Below are 18,125 nucleotides of genomic sequence, written 5' to 3'. Positions count from 1 at the left end.
CTGACATTTAAATCTACACTCGATGTTAACAAATTTTTCTTCTTCAGACACGCTTTCCTTGCCATTGCCAGTCTACATATTATATCCTCTCTACTTCGACTATAATCAGTTATTTTGCTCCCCAAATAGCAAAACTCCTTTACTACTTTAAGCGTCTCATTTCCTAATCTAATTCCCTCAGCATCACCCGACTTAATTCGACTACATTCCATTATCCTCGTTTTGCTTTTGTTGATGTTCATCTTATACCCTCCTTTCAAGACACTATCCATTCCGTTCAACTGCTCTTCCAAGTCCTTTCCGGTCGCTAACAGAATTACAATGTCATCGGCGAACCTCAGAGTTTTTATTTCTTCTCCATGGACGTTAATACCTATTCCGAACTTTTCTTTTGTTTCCTTTACTGCTTGCTCAATATACAGATTGAATAACATCGGGGATAGGATAGGCTACAACCCTGTCTCACTCCCTTCCCATCCACTGCTTCCCTTTCATACCCCTCAACTCTTATAACTGCCATCTGGTTTCTGTACAAATTGTAAATAGCCTTTCGCTTCCTGTATTTTACCCCTGCCACCTCCAGAATTTGAATGAGAGTATTCCAATCAACATTGTCAAAAGCTTTCTCTAAGTCTACAAATGCTAGAAACGTAGGTTCGCCTTTCCTTAATCTTTCTTCTAAGATAAGTCGTAGGGTTAGTATTGCTTCCGTGTTCCGACATTTCTACGGAATCCAAACAGATCTTCCCCGAGGTTTTCCATTCATCTGTAAAGAATTCGCGTTAGTATTTTGCAGCTGTGACTTATTAAACTGATAGTTCGGTAATTTTCACATCTGTCAACACCTGCTTTCTTTGGGATTGGAATTATTATATTCTTCTTGAAGTCTGAGGGTATTTCGTCTGTCTCATACATCTTGCTCACCAGATGGTAGAGTTTTGTCAGGAATGGTTCTCCCAAGGCTGTCAGTAGGTTTAATGGAATGTTGTCTACACCGGGGGCCTTGTTTCGACTCAGATCTTTCAGTGCTCTGTCAAACTCTTCACGCAGTATCATATCTCCCGTTTCATTTTCATCTACATCCTCTTCCATTTCCATAATATTGTCTTCAAGTACATCACCCTTGTATAGATCCTCTATATACTCCTTCCACCTTTCTGCTTTGCCTTCTTTGCTTAGAACTGGGTTTCCATCAAAGCTCTTGATATTCATGCAAGTGGTTCTCCTTCATCCAAAGGTCTCTTTAATTTTCCTGTAGGCGGTATCTATCTTACCCCTCATGAGATAAACCTCTACATCCTTACATTTGTCCTCTAGCCATCCCTGCTTAGCCATTTTGCACTTCCTGTCGATCTCATTTTTGAGACGTTTGTATTCCTTTTTGCCTGCTTCACTTGCTGCGTTTTTGTATTTTCTCCTTTCATCAGTTAAATTCAGTATCTCTTCTGTTACCCAAGGATTTCTACTAGCCCTTGTCTTTTTACCTTCTTGATCCTCTGCTGCCTTCACTATTTCATTCCTCAAAGCCACCCATTCTTCTTCCCATATAATACGAGTATACTGGACAGCATCAAGTCGGCCATCCATCTCTATCAATGAGGACACAACCAGCCCCAAAATACGCTAGACATTCGCCGGGGAAAATACTGATTTGTTGGAAAATATTGAATTCCGCCAATCAAGACACTGTTTTCCTCGCAAATGTTACTCGGCAGAGTCGATGATATCGCAGAGCTTCCCCCTGATGGCCACACGTTTGCTTTGTAGTGAAGCCTCTCGAAGCCGGCGCCGAACATTATCAACCAACACAGGAAGTACTAGCATGTTTCAGCTGCACCGTGTGTAACAAAGTCTAAAGCTGCGATGTGTTTGCAAGTCCAGTATCGGGCACTGGTGTTGTTATCCGCCATCGTTAGCTCTCATACCCCTACTGAATGCTACAATATCACATTATCGTTTTATCCGTTGTTGGACAGTGCGCTCATTTCGTGCCCAAGTCTCCCACGCCTTCAAATTTCCTTTCTCCACATATGCAGTGTCGCAGTCACAAAATTTTTTGACGATAACTAATGGTTCACGGATAAGATACACCCAGAACGAGGTGTTTCAGGTACCTGACCTTGAATCGTGTACTGCCATTAGTTGTTACAGACTGAGTGGTTCGATGACATAACGCGCCACGTAAGACCGACAGTCAATACAGTGCGATACTGCCACCACATTTGGGGATATCCAACGTGATAATTTATACTACAGTGACTTCCCATCCGGGTACGGTGATCTTACATGGAAATTATGAAGTTCAATCCATTTAAACGTGTTTATACGGAGGTTATGGTTCAAATGGCTCTGAGCACTATGGGACTTAACTTCTTTGGTCATCAGTCCCCTAGAACTTAGAACTACTTAAACCTAACTAACCTAAGGACATCACACATATCCATGCCCGAGGCAGTATTCGAACCTGCGACCGTAGCGGTCGCGTGGTTCCAGACTGTAGCACCTAGAATCGCATGGCCACTACGGCCGGATATACGGAGGTTAGCTAACTAGATACTAGTCTTCGAAAAAAAAAAAAAAAAAAAAACGATGTCAGTAGCCATCACGTATGAGCGCTTTACTACTTTCAACTTGAGAATTGGCAAAGCGATTACGTAACGAACAGGAGATGTGGGTTACAATCCCTGCATTTACTCTTTTTTATTTTCCACGTGGGTAATGGAAAGGATCCAATAAAACAAGATTAATATTGCTTTGTGAAATAATTACAGGTTAATAGGTAATAATAATGCAATATGCGGTCATAGATAATCATAACACACTCCACTGCGAATTAGCAATCATGCAGCCTCTAATTACACGCAGACACGGTTTCATGAATATAATCCAAGATAATTTTCCGGCGACTACAAGGAAAGAAATGTGACCGTGCCAAAGCGTGTCTTATGCATTATGCATGATGCAGAAGATTTCTATGTTTCGGGTGATTTTGTGACATTTATCAGCCGAAGCACTGTCAAGACGAAATTCAGCAAGAGACTGTCTGGACGATAAGACGAAACAATCATTTATTTTTTTCGAAAAATATGACTTAATGATCTGAATTCTTTCATAATAGTTACTTTAGTGGGGTCTCCAATCAGTCGTTGAAGCGCATCAAAGTCAGTGAGTCGTCTGGTCTAGCCTCCCCTTGCAAGGATTTGGTATAATTTTCATAAGCAAACTCCGTTGTTCGTGCTGCTGCGAACGTTCAATAATTAGCTTTTGCTGATCTTCGCCTTTGCTTGGACTGTGATGGAATTAACTTACTAACACTGTTATTGTTGTGGTCTGCAGGCCAAAGAATGGTTTGATGCAGCTGACTGGTTTGATACAGCTCTCCATGCAAACCTCTTCATCCTTCATCTCTCTGAACCTGCTTGCTGTATTCACCTCTTGGTCTCCGACACACATACGCTTCCCTCCAATAGCAAATTGGTGATCTCTTGATGTCTCGGACTGTGTCCTATCAACCGATCCTTTTTTTGGTTAGGTTATGCCACAAATTTCTTTGCTCCCCAATTCTATTCAGCATTTCCTCATTAGTTACATGATCTATACATCTGATCTTCAGCATTCTCTCGTAGCAACGAATTCCAAAAGCTTCTTTTCTCTTCTTGTCTAATCTGTTTATCATCTATGTTTCACTTCCGTACAATGATACGCTTCAAATATCTCCATAAAAAGAGTTCCTAACACTTAAATCTATATTCGTTGTTAACAAATTTCTCTTCTTCAAGAACGTTTTTCTTGCCATTGTCAGTCTACACTTTACAACCTCTCTTCTTCTTACCCCACAATTACCAAAGCTAACCTACTACTTTCAGTGTCACGTTTCCTTACATAACGCCCTCAGCAATGCCACATTTAATACAACTACATTTTATTACAGTTGTTTTACTTTTGTTAATGTCCATCTTATATCGTCCTTTCAAGTTACTTTGCTGCATCTGAAAGAATTACAATGTAATTGGCTAACTTTAAAGTTATTATTTCTTCTCCCTGAGTTTTAATTCCTTCTCCAAATCTTCCTTTAGCTTTCTGTACTTCTTGGTCAATACACAGATTGAATAACATAGGGGCCTGGCTACAATCCTGTCTCACTCCCTTCTCAACTACCGTTTACTTTCGTGCCCCTCCATTCTCATAACTGCCGTCTTTTTTCTGTACCAGTTGTAAACAGCATATTTCTCCCTAAATTTTACCCTTGCTACTTCGAAATTTCAAGGAGTGTATTCATGTCAACATTGTCAAAAGCGTTCCCTAAGACTACAAATTCTACAAACGTCAGTTTGCCTTTCCGTAATCTTCTAAGACAAGTCGTAAGGTCAATATTGCCTCGTGTGTTCCAAGATTTCTCTGGAATCCAAACTGTTCTTCCTCGAGGTAGGCTTCTACCAGATTTCCCATTCTTCTGCAGATGATTCGTCTTAGTATTTTGCAAGCGTGACTGATTAAACTGATCATTCGATAACATTCACACCTGTCAGCAACTGCTTTCTTTGAAACTGGAATTATTACATACTTCTTGAAGTCTGAAGGTATTTCCCCTCTGTCATACATTTTGCACACCAGATGAAATAGTTTTGCATGTATTGCTCACAGGAAAATCATAAAAGATACCGCCTTTTCTCTTAGCCAGATAATCGAAAAATATCGAAAATATTAAAGATAAACCCACCTTCTATTTACAGATTACAATAAAGCATGTAATATAAAGTTAGTCGAGAAAAATTATGGCTCATTCTGGAAAAAACAGGCCTATCGGCACAACTGACAAAGGCAATTAAAAGAACCTACAGAAACTCAGGAAAACGCATTGCTGGATAGAAAGATTTACAGGTGACAATGGATTTAGCTGTAGAACTAGGGTGCAGTATAATCCTATAAATTTTAATTTATATATAGATTTCGTGTTATGGAAACTGATCGAATAAATTAGCAATTATGCACACAACTTATATCATGATGAATATGTAATGTCTACTTCATTTGCTGACTGTGGGAAATTCCTACAAAAGCTACTCATAAATTACACCAATTGCATCTAATGTGCATAATACTATTATCTCGACTAGCAAGAATAAAGCCACACCATTGAAAGGATTAGAACGTATTACATGTTCTGCAATATTGTTAATAAATCAGCAGAATGGGTTACTTCATTTAATGGACATCGGGAAAAAAATAGGAAGATTTTATTAAATGAACTACACATTATGCAGAAGAGCAAAAAAAAGTAATGTGAGAAGAGAGACTGCGATGAAATACTATAAAATCATGGGCATTCACAATTTTCTGTATGCCAATGAGGAACGGATTCTAACAAAACAAATGCAAAGAAGCCTGCAAACAGTAAAAACTAGGGCTTTAAGAAGAACGCATGTTACATAAGAAAAGATAATAAAACTTAAAAAAACAGAGATATGAGGGCAGAGTTACAAATACAAAGCGATCGCATCCAGGACTATAGAACAAAATGGCTAAATCAGTTTGACAGGATGGACCATACCTGTATTAGGAAAATAATGTACATCCAACAGACAAGGGACTGAAGGCTGCTTCGACGGCCGACATGCTGTACACACTAGTGCATAAAAAAAAGAATAGAATGTGTACTGCTGAAATATTCGTTTTAATTTTATTTACAAATTTATCCTCTCCCAAGATTTATTTCGTTATTTAGCACTTTCTGGTGACTGTCCTTTGTTCATTTTAAAGGTAAATTATTTTCCACGCCACACAAAAAGCGAAGTGGCACAGCGCTTAAAACTCTGTACTTGTATTTGGAACGAGTCCACCAATCATGCTTAAGATTTTACCGTCGCTTCCGCATACCACTTTCTTTCGGTTTCGTATCTTCGACAAAGCTGAAGGTGATTTTCTTCCCCATCTCCATCCAATCTGTGATAGTGACCCGCCTGTAATAACCACGATTTCGCGAAAACAAACTCCGTTTCCTTCTTCTTCTTCTCCAATAAACTTCTCAGCCTTATGCATCAGCTTTCGTAATACTTCTGTTTATCATAGCAACGTAATTTGCAAATACGTAGCGTTCCCACAAAATCACCCTTTAGGAATCGAAATTCTCAACGAGGGAAACGAAGTGGAAATAAACTGCAGACTCGATAGTTTTATCTACACTGCGGGACGAGAGAAGAACTCATCGTAGACATCTGCGTGGTAGGACAAATATTGATGACAAACATAATGTTGTTGCTGCCAGACGAAAAGAGATACCGGTTAAGGGGGGTGAAAGGGCCGAAGGAATTTTCCACGCAGACTGTCTTATTGTCAGGGTCAAACTGCAGCGACAACGCTGAGTCATTCAGTTACCGTCCCAGGGACGTGGGAAATGCAACTTCCTCTTGGAAATCACCGTGGGTTGCGAAAACATAAATTACAAAGGCATTTATGGCGAAAAATCAGCCTAGAGTGAACAGCGACAATTTACTCTTCCCGCATGAAATTAAATATAACATTTCATGTCCACGTAACTGCCTACATTGAGATAGTTTTAAGGAGTTTATCGCCTACAATAGCATAATCACTATGATGTAATCAAAATTATGCAATACGGCTTACGTAAATTATTTATCAGCACCGACAGATCACTTTAATGACGCCTATGTAGACTATTATGTTATTGTGAAATATGTGTACTCCTTCCTTCCAATACATGCAAGACAGTTATTTCGCGTGTGCCACGAAACAGAGAATTGGATATGTATATTGGATTCGCTTACAGACATCCACACAAGTGTTTAGTGAGTGTGGTATCAAACAAATCAGAAAATGAGCAAAGTTACGAAGTTTTATGTTGTGTTAAATAGAAATTCTGCTGAAATATTATGCAGGTCTAAGGTATGAGTTAAAGAAATTCCATTCAACAGAAGTCATTTGTCGAAACTGTACAAGCAATAGCCTGAAAGTCAGCAGATCATTGAAGTTACATCACAAACTGATATCAATAGCACTATGGAGTCCGTGCAGGGCTCTCCTTTACCAAGCCCACAGGACGGAGATACTGGATGAGCATATGGTCAGCACACCGCTGTTGTGGCCCTGTAATGTCAGCTTTCGCAAGTGGGGAGAAATACGATAGTAGACAACACGGTATGTCAAATGGATTGCTCAACGTTCTCCCGCGTTTTACAGGCAGAACGTTCCGCGTTATACAGGCAGAAAGAAATAAAAACAAAATGAAATGCAAAGAAGCCAGTTTGTGTCACCTGTGTCTAATTACCTTCACGGAAGAATACGTAATGAACACGACAAACTACTTCACCACAGTAACAGGTGACAGCGGGTGTTAACAAGAAACCACGACGCTCTCCTGCAGAACGCATGTGATTATTCCGCCCAGTATACAAAATACTGTATGGAGTTTTTTCTGCGCACACATATTGTCAGTATCATTCATCACAGATTAGTGCTAGCTGTTTACATGCATCGGAAAAGACTGTTGCACTTCTTTACCTCTGACTTTCGTTGAGCAAGCAGCTCCACAGATTTGTTGAAGAGCCTAACTGGATGAGGGCAAACGTATTCTGTACGCGAAATTAAACAAAAATGTCATCAGTCTTCTGACTGGTTTGATGCGGCCCGCCACGAGTTCCTCTCCTGTCCCAACCGTTTCATCTCAGGTAGCATTTGCAACCTCTATGAAGGCTTGAACTCTGCTGAGGACAGTGTCAACGAGGCATCTGAGTGGCTATGGAGGCAAATACTTCCTGCTGGATGAGAGGTCTGGAGCGAGGACGACATTCTCACTCATCCAAAAGGTGTTCCATTAGTTTCAGGTCGGGACTCTGGACAGGCCACTCCATTTCAGGAAAGTTGTTGTCCACGGACCATTGTCTCATAGGTGATGCTTTATGATGAGGTGCATTCTCGAGATAATACAAACTATCATCGTTTCCGAACTGTTTCTCTACTCTATGCAGAACAGAAGGCTGTAAAATTTGTTCATATCCTTTCGTATTTATCGTTTTCTTAGGCGCCGTAAAGGGACCACACCCTAAATATGATAAACACCCCTCTACCATCACACCGTCTCCTCTGTACTTCACTGTTAGTACTACACAAGATGGCGGGTAGTGTTCTCCATGTATTCGCCAAACCCAAATTCTTTCATCCGACTGCCACAGCGTACAGCGTGATTCGTCAAACCAAATCACTCGTTACCAGTCATCGACCGCCCACTGGCCTCGCTCCTTACATCATTTCAAGCGTCGCTTATCACTGGCAACGGAAATGACTGGCTTACATGGACGTGCTCGATCACTGCACTCCATCCTTTTTAACTCCATAAGCACAGCCAACGAAATCCGAGCAAGAATCGCCATGGCGAAAGCTGCTTTCAACAAGAAGAGGACTCTGCTGACCAGCAAGTTGAGTTTGGCATTGAGGAAAAAACTGATGAAGTGCTACATTTGGAGCACTGCACTGTATGGAGCAGAGACATGGACCAAGAGAAAGAAGGAGAAAAAATACTTAGAGAGCTTTGAAATGTGGTGCTGGAGGAGAATGGAAAAGATCAAGTGGACAGATCGCATAAAAAATGACGATGTACTTCGAAGAGTAGGAGAGAAGTATTCTGCGTACAATTCTTCAGAGGAAGGCCAACTGGATCGGACATGTACTTAGACACGAGGGACTCTTGCATGATGTCATCGAAGGGAAACTCAGAGGAAGCGCAGGACGAAGAAGAAGAAGAATTCAACATCTGGACGACATGAAAGATGGAAGGAGATACAACAGACTGAAGAAAGAAGCTGAAGACAGGGAACAGTGGAATCAGAAATTCTCCGTACGAAGACATGGACCTGCCACTAGGCAGAATACTACATGAGAATAATAATAATAATAAGCACAGCCAATGTGCTAGCTGGATGCTGGTAGAACTCTTGAGCTCACGAATGATTCCTTCCGTTGATTTCACGCGATTTTTTACAACCACCTCTCGCAATGCTCTATCGTCCCTGTTCGTCAGTATACGATGTCTGCCTGGTCGTGGTTTAGTTCTGGTTGTTCCTTCGCGTTTCCACTTCACATTAATATTACCAACAGTCGACTTGGGCAGTTTTAAAATAGTTCAAATGTCCCTGATGGATTTGTTACTCATGTGACACACAACGATAAGTCCACCGTCGAAGTCACTAAACTCCCCTGACCGACCTACCCTCCTCTTACTGCTTCGCTACTGGCAACACAATACAAGGTATGCAAAATGAAGGGGCAAAAAGAAAGCATTCCTGTGACTACAGTACTGGCTTTATTTCAAAAATACGCAAAAAAATGGTTCAAATGGCTCTGAGCATTATGGGACTTAACATCTGAGGTCATCAGTCCTCTAGAACTTAGAACTACTTAAACCTAACTAACCTAAAGACATCACACATATAGACATCCATGCCCGAGGCAGGATTCGAACCTGCGACCGTAGAAGTAGCGCGGTTCCGGACTGAACGCCTAGAATCGCTGGGCCACCGCGGCTGGCAGAAATACGCAAATAGACTAAATGGTTAACTCCCACAGTTTAGATTGGCAACAATGAAACAATGGAAAGTCACCGCTGTTTTCAAACTGGTGGTGTCCGAGGAAGAAAAGGCGTATTGTGTCATAGAATACGATGAAAACGTCGGAACCACACCATTGCAATATTGCTAGGTGGGAAAAACAGTTCGAGAAGACAGGATGCATATGCAGGAAGAAAACTACTGGACGGCATCCATCGAAAATGAAATGGTAGAAAATATTCGTACGATCTACGATAGAAGCCCAGAAAATCCACGCGCCGTGCCAGCAGAGAAGTGAATGTGTCGCAGTCGACAGTGTGGCGTGTGCAATTCAACGCTTAAAGAATTCAAATGATACAGGCGCTAAAATCAGCCGATAAACCAAGACGGAGACAATTATCCATTCAATTTCAAGCATGGATGGAGGCGGGTGGTTTTGAACAGAAATATGTGTTCTCTGTCGAGTCCCCATTTCATGTAAGTGACAAAATGAACAAACATAATTTGAGAATAGAAGTAACAAAACCCGCGTGACCCTCTGAAACATGAACGTGATTCTCTGAAATTTAATGTTTTATGCGCCGTAACGGACCACAGAGCCTTTGGTTCTTTCTTCTTCGCAGAATTTGTCGTCACAGGCATAACACATCTCGGAATGCTACCTAACTGGTTGTTGCCTCAGTTGACAGAAGACGCACCTGACTTCATTTTGCAGCAGCACATAGCCCTGAACGTAGACACCTCAGTGAACATCTTCCACAGCGCTGTACTGGTCGTGTAATCAGTGGTGTTTATATTGTGGCCCCCTCGGCCGCCTCACCTTACACGAATATTTTTTTTTTCTTTTGGTGACGTGTGAAGGGCATGGTTTACGTAACCCATTTCCGCAGGACTTAACAGCAGTTAAAGCCACTGGGTTGTCAGCGTGGTTAACTCCACGTTAACGTTGGAACGCATTCGGCTGGAAATGCTGTACCGGATAGACATCTGCCGTGTCATAAATGGAGCCCACACTGAGTATCTGTGGGTGTTAACCATTCGGTAGATATGTCTATTTCTGAAATAAAGTTATTACTGTTGTCACAGGAATACTTCCTTTTTGTTCAATTTATTTCGAATCCCCTGTATTCACCGCTTCTTTTTATACTGAGGGGTCAATCTCTCGTGACTAGTGGCTAAATCCATGTAACATAGGCGTGTCCGATACTATTAATCGTATAGTGTGTACTTCGCGAAATAATCCTGACATCAGAGAAATTCTAGCTCATAAGGAGTATTGCCGACAGTCTTTCTTCACGCACATCAGTCGTGAACGAAACACGAAAGCAGGAGAATTACAGTGGTACATAAAGAACCGTCCACCACACACCGTTGTTTGCAACATACAGGCTGTAACGGGTATAAGTGCTGATATTTTTGTATGTGGTACGTAAATTGTACACATAGCAGAGTGTTAGTTGTTTTTTTCTCTTCATCGAAGTGTGTTCCCCCAAACATGTCACAAACTTTAGGACCTGATGTTTTCTGCACAGTGTACTCCCTGCCGCCGTTGGATAAGCAGCTGCCAGCAGCAAGTCGTATACTCTTAGCTCACTTACTTGTTACATAGTTTAATTCTTAATTTCTTTGCGTGTTTTTGGGTACTTGCATTGTTTAATTCATAAATTTCGGGCGTATTATAGTATTTGAGAGTTGCAGCATCGCGCTTTAGTGTTTACTTCGTAGATTCTAACTTAAATTGCGTGTGAGTTTCGTATAGGAGGTGTAATTTCGAGTTTTAGTTACTGTAATCGTAAATTCAGGCAGATTGTAGCGCAGTCGTTAGGCATTTGTACAGGTTAGTTCATACATTCTTTGCGTGTTTCCCTTGCGTTATCTAGGCACGGACTCGTGTTTCAGTAACTGTTGTTCAACATCGATTAGAATGGACAGGGACTGTGATTGCTGTGTTCGGATGAGGGCTGAGTAGGCATCCCTTCGCTCACAACTGCAAGCGGCGCTGACTTCGGTCGCGCAGCTTGAGGCTGTTGCCAATGGGCACCACTGTGGGGAGCTGGACTTGGGTATCACGGGGCTGTCAATCTCGTCCCGTCTGTCCCCAGATCGGTCTGCCGCTGTTGTTGCCCCGGTTGCTGCCCGCAGTGGGGCTGAGCTCTCGCCTGTGGTTGATTGGGAGGTCGTTCCAAGGCGTGGCAGGCAGCGAAAGACGTCCCCAGAGGCTGATCAGAAAGCCTCCCCGGTGCGTCTGATAAACAGGTTTCAGGCACTGTCTCTGGCTGAGCCAGATGCAGCTGCCTGCCCTGTTTCAGAGGATCATTCTCAGCCTTCAAGGTCCGGGCAATCGCAGAGGGTGGGCTTATTGGTAGTTGGGAGCTCCAATGTTAGGCGCGTAATGGGGCCCCTTAGGGACATGGCGGCTAAGGAGGGGAAGAAATCCAGTGTGCACACCGTGTGCATTCCGGGTGGAGTCATTCCTGATGTGGAAAGGGTCCTTCCGGATGCCATGAAAAGCACAGGGTGCAGCCAGCTGCAGGTGGTGGCACATGTCGGCACTAATGACGTGTGTCGCTTTGGATCTGAGGAAATTCTCTCTGGATTCCAGCGCCTATCTGATTTGGTGAAGACTGCCGGTCTTGCTTACGAGATGAAGGCAGAGCTCACCATCTGCAGCATCGTTGACAGAACCTACTGCGGACCTTTGGTGCTGAGCCGGGTGGAGGGTCTGAATCAGAGGCTCAGACGGTTTTGCGACCGTGTTGGCTCCAGACTCCTTGACTTGCGCCATAGGGTGGTGGGGTTTCGGGTTCCGCTGAATAGGTCAGGAGTTCACTACACTCAGCTGGCGGCTACACGGGTAGCGGAGGCTGTGTGGCGTGGACTGGGCGGTGTTTTAGGTTAGAAGGCCTCGGAAAAGTACGGGGTGGGCTGCAATCTCAAAGGATGCATGGCAAATAAAGGACGTGCTTGGATCAAGGAACAGTCGGAATTGTAGTCGTAAATTGTTGTAGTTGTGCTGGGAAAGTCCCTGAGCTACAAGCGCTAATAGAAAGCACAGAAGCTGAAATCGTTATAGGTACAGAAAGCTGGCTAAAGCCTGAAATAAGTTCTGCAGAAATTTTTACGAAGTCTCAGACGGTGTTCAGGAAAGATAGATTAGGCAGAATTAGTGGTGGAGTGTTTGTGTCTGTCAGTAATGGTTTATCTTGTAGTGAAGTCGAAGTAGATACTCAGTGCGAATTGGTATGGGTGGAGGTTATACTTAACAGCCGAACTAAGTTAATAATTGGCTCCTTCTACCGACCCCCAGACTCCGATGATATAGTTGCTGAACAGTTCAGAGAAAATTTGAGTGTCGTAACAAATAAATACCCCACTCATACGGTTGTAGTCGGTGGGGACTTCAACCTTCCCTCGATATGTTGGCAAAAATACTTGTTCAAAACCGGTGGTAGGCAGAAAACAACTTCAGAGATTGTCCTAAATGCTTTCTCCGAAAATTATTTCGAGCGGTTAGTCCACGAACCCACGCGAATTGTAAATGGTTGCAAAAACACACTTGACCTCCTAGCCACAAACAATCCAGAGCTGATAGAGAGCACCATGACTGATACAGGGATTAGTGATCACAAGGTCGTTGTAGCTAGGCTCAATACCGTTTCTTCCAAATCCACCAGAAACAAACGCAAAATAATTTTATTTAAAAAAGCGGATAAAGTGTCACTAGCAGCCTTCCTAAGAGACAATCTCCATTCCTTCCGAACTAACTATGCAAATGTAGACGAGATGTGGCTCAAATTCAAAGATATAGTAGCAACAGCAATTGATAGATTCATACCTCATAAATTGGTAAGAGATGGAACTGATCCCCCATGGTACACAAAACAGGTCCAAACGCTGTTGCAGAGGCAGAGGAAAAAGCATGCGAAGTTCAGAAGAACGCGAAATCCCGAAGATTGGCTAAAATTTACAGACGCGCGAAATTTGGCACGGACTTCAATGCGAGATGCCTTTAATAGGTTCCACAACGAAACGTTGTCTCGAAATTTGGTAGAAAATCCGAAGAAATTCTGGTCGTATGTAAAGTACACAAGCGGCAAGACGCAGTCAATACCTTCGCTGCGCAGTGCCGATGGTACTGTTAGCGACGACTGTGCCTCTAAAGCGGAGTTATTGAACGCAGTTTTCCGAAATTCCTTCACCAGGGAAGACGAATGGAATATTCCATAATTTGAAACACGAACAGCTGCTAGCATGAGTTTCTTAGAAGTAGATACCTTAGGGGTTGCGAAGCAACTCAAATCGCTTGATACGGGCAAGTCTTCAGGTCCAGATTGTATACCGATTAGGTTCCTTTCAGATTACGCTGATACAATAGCTCCCTACTTAGTAATCATATACAACCGCTCGCTCACCGATAGATCTATACCTGCAGATTGGAAAATTGCGCAGGTCACACCAGTGTTTAAGAAGGGTAGTAGGAGTAATCCATCGAACTACAGACCTATATCATTGACGACGGTTTGCAGTTGGGTTTTGGAACATATACTGTATTCAAACATTATGAATCACCTCGTAGGGAACGATCTATTGACACGTAATCAGCATGGTTTCAGAAAACATCGTTCTTGTGCAACGCAGCTAGCTCTTTATTCGCACGAAGTAATGGCCGCTATCGACAGGGGATCTCAGGTTGATTCCTTTTTTGTGCATTTCCGGAAAGCTTTTGACACCGTTCCTCACCAGCGACTTCTAATCAAGCTGCGGGCCTACAGGGTATCGTCTCAGTTGTGCGACTGGATTCGTGATTTCCTGTCAGGAAGGTCGCAGTTCGTAGTAATAGACAGCAAATCATCGAGTAAAACTGAAGTGATATCAGTTGTTCCCCAGGGAAGCGTCCTGGGACCTCTGCTGTTCCTGATCTATATAAATGACCTGGGTGACAATCTGAGCAGTTCTCTTAGGTTGTTCGCAGATGATGCTGTAGTTTACCGTCTAGTAAGGTCATCCGAAGACCAGTATCAGTTACAAAGCGATTTAGAAAAGATTGCTGTATGGTGTGGCAGGTGGCAGTTGACGCTAAATAACGAAAAGTGTGAGGTGATCCACATGAGTTCCAAAAGAAATCCGTTGGAATTCGATTACTCGATAAATAGTACAATTCTCAAGGCTGTCAATTCAGCTAAGTACCTGGGTGTTAAAATCACAAACAACTTCAGTTGGAAAGACCACATAGATAATATTGTGGGGAAGGCGAGCCAAAGGTTGCGTTTCATTGGCAGGACACTTAGAAGATGCAACAAGTCCACTAAAGAGATAGCTTACACTACACTCGTTCGTCCTCTGTTAGAATATTGCTCCGCGGTGTGGGATCCTTAACAGGTGGGATTGACGGAGGACGTCGAAAGGGTGCAAAAAAGGGCAGCTCATTTTGTATTATCACGTAATAGGGGAGAGCGTGTGTCAGATATGATACGCGAGTTGGGATGGAAGTCATTAAAGCAAAGACGTTTTTCGTCGCGGTGAGATCTATTTACGAAATTTCAGTCACCAACTTTCTCTTCCGAATGCGAAAATATTTTGTTGAGCCCAACCTACATAGGCGGGAATGATCATCAAAATAAAATAAGACAAATCAGAGCTCGAACAGAAAGGTTTAGGTGTTCGTTTTTCCCGCGCGCTATTCGGGAGTGGAATGGTAGAGAGATAGTATGATTGTGGTTCGACGAACCCTCTGCCAAGCACTTAAATGTGAATTGCAGAGTAGTCATGTAGATGTAGATGGAACTGCATCACTACATGGAATACGTCTTCCAGTATAGACTAACCGTTTTGCGTCCACGCGTCCACATTTAAACACATGACCTGCTGCTCAGAGGAAAACAAACATTATGGCTTGCTGTTGGCACCCTAAAATCATCCTCCTGATAGCTATAATTATTAGCCTGTCCTCAATCACAAACTCATTACACGCTGCATAGATGTAGATAGAAGTATTTAAGAAATGTATTTCTTTGCCTGAAAGTATTCATTTTGAACAATGATCGTGGATTTCAAGAGCTCATCTGTGGAGTTATTAGCGTCGTCACTAGAATGTTCCAAAGCAAATATGTGTACAATCTTTAAAATAGATACCATAAAAATCTTCGATAAAAATCCACTATCTCCCAGTCATTCTCACACGAAAAACATCCCCCTCCCCTTCTAGATCCTAAATCAGCTAGTATGTACAGAACGAAAATTTCTGGCAGATTAAAAGTATATTCTGGATCGGGACTAGAAACCAGAACACTGCTGATCACTTGCAATAATCTTAGCAACTGAGCTATCGAGGCAGGCCTTAGGTGCGAAAGTGCTTTGAGTATGTGTGTGCATATCTTTAATCTGCCAGGAAGTTGCTAAGACTTGTAGTATTAAACTACGTCTACAAATATAGCAGAGGCGAAATTAGTAAGACTGGATACTGTGTCTGCCTGATCAGTTACGTAAGACGTATCAGCCAAGCACCCTGAGCGTACAACGAAATACCCAACTGAACATTAGTATCCACGGAAAAACAGAAATTTGCGATGTTCTCCTGAGTGTTCAACGGGGACCACATTTGAAACTTTTCCTTTCCCTTCCTTTGGTCCATTCTTCCTCTCATTAAAAATTCGTTCTTCGGCTAGCAATAACCAACCATGAGACAATAAACTGCATCTTCCAGTTCCCTAAGAGCTCTTTTAATGAAACCGTACCTTATACACTGACGGGAAAAATTGTAACACCAAAATTAATTAATGTAGAGTACTGAAATTTCGGGAATACGTTTGTCTAGGTAACATATTGAAGTGATTAGCACTGCAAGATCAAATGTTAATGTAAGCGCGAGGTAAGCCATTGCAAATGTGTAAATGCTCGACATTAATAACCGGTGTAATTGTCAGAATGTTGATTGCAAGCATGCAGACGTGCATGCATTGTATTCTATAGCTGTCGGATGTCAGTATGTGGGATGGAGTTCCGCGCCTGTTACATTTGGTCGGTCAATACGGAGACGAATAATGCAGGTAGTGGATAACGCTGCAGTTGTCGTCCGATGATGCCCCACATGTGCTCAACTGAAGACTGATCTGATGATCGAGCAGGTCAAGCCAACATGTCGATACCCAGTTGAGCGTGTTTGGTTCCAACAGCGGTATCTGGGCGGGCGTTATTCTATGGAAAAACACCCCCATGAATGGCAGCACAACATGTCTAAGCACCACACTAACGCACAAATGATCATTCAGGGCGCGTAGGATAACCACAAGAATGCTCCTGCTGTCATATGAAACTGCACAGCAGACCATAGCTCCAGGCACAGGTCCTGTGTGTCTAGCACGCAGGCATGTTAGTTACAGGCATCGAGTGGCCTCCTTCTAAACAGTACACGGCCATCACTGTCACCGAGGCAGAACCAGCTTTCGTCAGAAAACACAACAGACCCACACCCTGCCCTCCAATCAGCTCTCACTTGACACCACTAAAGTCGCAAATGGCGGTGGTTTGGGGTCAGTGAAATGCACGTTACAGGGCAACTGGCTCTGAGCTGTCCTTGAACTAATCGATTTGCAACAGTTCGTTGTGTCACTGTGGTGCCGACTATTGTTGAGATTGCTACTGCAGATGCAGTACGATGCGCCAGAGTCATACGCCGAACACGATGGTCTGCATCTACATCTACATACATACTCCGCAATCCACCATACGGTGCGTGGAGGAGGGTACCTCGTACCACAACTAGCATCTTCTCTCCCTGTTCCACTCCCAAACAGAACGAGGGAAAAATGACTGCCTATATGCCTCTGTACGAGCCCTAATCTCTCTTATCTTATCTTTGGGGTCTTTCCGCGAAATGTAAGTTGGCGGCAATAAAATTGTACAGCTGTCAGTCTCAAATGCTGGTTCTCTAAATTTCCTCAGTAGCCATTCACGAAAAGAACGTCTCCTTTCCTCTAGAGACTCCCACCAGAGGTCCTGAAGCATTTCCGTAACACTCGCGTGATGATCAAACCTACCAGTAACAAATCTAGCAGCCCGCCTCTGAATTGCTTGTATGTCCTCCCTCAATCCGACCTGATAGGGATCGCAAACGCTCGAGCAGTACTCAAGAATAGGTCGTATTAGTGTTTTATAAGCGGTCTTCTTTACAGATGAACCACATCTTCTCAAAATTCTACCAATGAACCGAAGACGACTATCCGCTTTCCCCACAACTGACAGTACATACTTGTCCCACTTCATATCGCTCTGCAGTGTTACGCTCAAATATTTAATCGACTTGACTGTGTCAAGCGCTACACTACTAATGGAATATTCAAACATTACGGGATTCTTTTTCCTATTCACCTGCATTAATTTACATTTGTCTATACGTAGAGTTAGCTGCCATTCTTTACAAAAATCACAAATCCTGTCCAAGTCATCTTGTATCCTCCTAAGGTCACTCAACAACGACACCTTCCCGTACACCACAGCATCATCAGCAAACAGCCGCACGTTGCTATCCACCCTATGCAAAAGATCATTTATGTATACAGAAAACAA

The sequence above is a fragment of the Schistocerca cancellata genome, chromosome 5, assembly GCF_023864275.1.
Source record: "Schistocerca cancellata isolate TAMUIC-IGC-003103 chromosome 5, iqSchCanc2.1, whole genome shotgun sequence".
NCBI classification, from domain to species: domain Eukaryota; kingdom Metazoa; phylum Arthropoda; class Insecta; order Orthoptera; family Acrididae; genus Schistocerca; species Schistocerca cancellata.
This window is presented reverse-complemented; position numbering follows the sequence as displayed.